Source organism: Solanum pennellii, chromosome 7, assembly GCF_001406875.1.
Source record: "Solanum pennellii chromosome 7, SPENNV200".
Lineage (NCBI taxonomy): Eukaryota > Viridiplantae > Streptophyta > Magnoliopsida > Solanales > Solanaceae > Solanum > Solanum pennellii.
Genome location: NC_028643.1, coordinates 56,073,995 through 56,076,658, shown reverse-complemented (window position 1 = coordinate 56,076,658; position 2,664 = coordinate 56,073,995).

Here is a 2,664-nt window from a genome sequence, read left to right as displayed (position 1 = left end):
GAATTTGGTGTTCTCCTCCCACACCGAAAATACAGGGTTAACATTTCTCTAAGGTGTAACCAATCTTTCATAGCTATCTAGGTGGATCCACTAAGCAATAGTCCTATGTGGGCACATAGTTAAGGGTCAAGGAGATTGTTACTAGAAACCTTGACTTACTAACGTGGAGGTTTCCATCTCATGAGATAACACATATTGTGGGGATCCGGACTTACAAAATGTGAAGAAACCCATGTGGGAGGCTGGACTTACTAAACGTGAGATCTCCATCTCATTTACATGCCTTTTCAATTCTAAACATCTATTCCCTTTAATAATCATCATACTCTTCATACAAGATCGCATTAGTCTCTTCTAGACCCCTATGTAAATGTCTTATCATTATAGCTCATAGGTATTCATAGGTGAGAACTATCCTTTCACTTTAGAAACCACATACAAGTGAATAAACCATCTACTCAACAATTTATTATAATCATGAGGAACTACTTTCAACCATATAATAATCATAGCATAACATAGTTGCGTGCTTCATAATCAATTCAATAGTCTAGGGTTAAGGATAAGGGATACTTTCTATCAACATCACAACCACACATTAGACATAGAAGCATTACAACCTAAATAATTCATCCTTCATAATTGAATTCAAGAACAATTGACCTTCATCGTTCTTGCACTATCATTGCCTTCATACTTCAATTACCAAAGAACACATAGCTAATGCATAATTAAGTTAAATTTAATAAGTAAGACATAGCAATTTCTACTATACACATTCATATGATCATCATCATTCTTAATTACTATAAAGACATAATAAATGTAGGAACGAATAAGGGTTCAAAGAGAAATTGAGTGATCTTCATCAATTGACCGTTAATACTTATTTAAACAATAATAAATGACTATAATTCATCACAATTGATTAATAATTTTGTTTTGAAAAGAGAACCCATGTCTAGATTGAAACCCTAGTTTTGGGGAAGTAGAAAATCATCTTTGGAAGGGTCTCTTGGAGAAAAGAATACCAAGAGTGAAAGAAACCATACTTTGTGATGATCTTGCCACGAATTTGAGAGGAAAACCTTCGTGACTTCTTCCTTGAATTGGAACCCTAGTGTTCTTCAATGGAGGTTGAAGTTTGGGGAAGAGAGAAGCTAGAAAGATGTTAGAAATATGTGAGTTTGGGAATTGTGGGAGTTGGGTTAGTTTAATTAGGCTTAGGTCCTTATATAGGTCCTTAATTAACTTAATTAGACCTCCCTTAACTCTTAATTAAATAACAAACCAACTAACTAATTAAATGAACTAACTTAAAATGTCACAGCAAAACCAGGTTTGACCTACAAGACCTCAACCTACGATCTATAGGTCAGTCGACGCCTACTACTTTACCAACCGTCCTGCATAACCGTCGTTCGTGTCAAAGACTATGCATTTTGGTCATTTTTGGAAAATGGATAAGTGTTGAACTATGGAGGCATCGACGCCCTATCGTCCTACCTACGCCTTGTCGCCTGCAATTGTAGGTAGCTACTGCCTCATGTTGCAGAAATGGGCCAAATGTAAGGGTCCTCTCCAAGGAACCTTAGGGTGGTCCTTGGGGAGTCGTACCCGGATGTTTATACCCTTAATGTACTCTAATACGTGTTTGAAACCTTTCCACCAAATTTCATCCAATTCCAACTCCTAAAACCCTGTGGAATAGGCTAGGGCACACTAACCTCTATTTCACGATTCAGCGGACGTCATGGACATTCCTTGAAGTCTTGACTCTAGAACTTCCTAAATGGTTTGTAACATTATTTTAGGTCATAGAACAATGTTACCAGCCTTCGACCAACATGTGAGGTTGTAGATTAGGTCCTGGACTTCTGGGGTGTTACAAAACCTATCCAAAATAAACTACGAAAATAATAATCGAAAACTTCTACAGAAAATTTTATGATTCGTGGTTGCTTTTGCGATTCGTGAAACCCGCTCGTAAATGATAGTGAGTGAATAATTCTAAGACACTTTTACCGGAAAAGAACTATGATCCGTGGAAGCTTCTACAACTCATGATCTTTACTCGTAAAAATCAAAACTTTGTGACCCTTATCGAAATCTAAACCACAAACCCATTGTATGGATCATAAAGACTTTCACGGGTTGTACTGCTCACTCGTAAAACTTAAGTTTTTCCAAGTTTATTAATATTGAGTACGACTGTTATTTACGGTTTGTGGATAAAACCACAGTCCATAGAGTGGCTCATAGATGGCCAAAATTTGCCTACAACATTTGTTTTTCAACACATAGACACCAAATCCCATTTTTCCTAAAAAAACAACTTCAAAAACATCTAATCTACCCAAACACTTAAGACTTTGTCACGCCTCAAGCCTACACCCTGAGCGGGACTAGATTCAAGAACCATTGTTGGCCCCAAGCGAACCCTTGCCCTGACTTACTTACTCAGCGGAGTTCTATTCTTTTATTCTCTCCGCCATCGCCAGGGAAGCGTTTCACGACCAAAAGTACACCCTAGAAGATACGGCATCCTTCAAATCGTCACACGACGTACTCAACCTCTCGGAGGTCTTACACAAGCCCTTAGACATCATTCATTGCATATATATATATATATATATATATATATATATATATATATATATATAT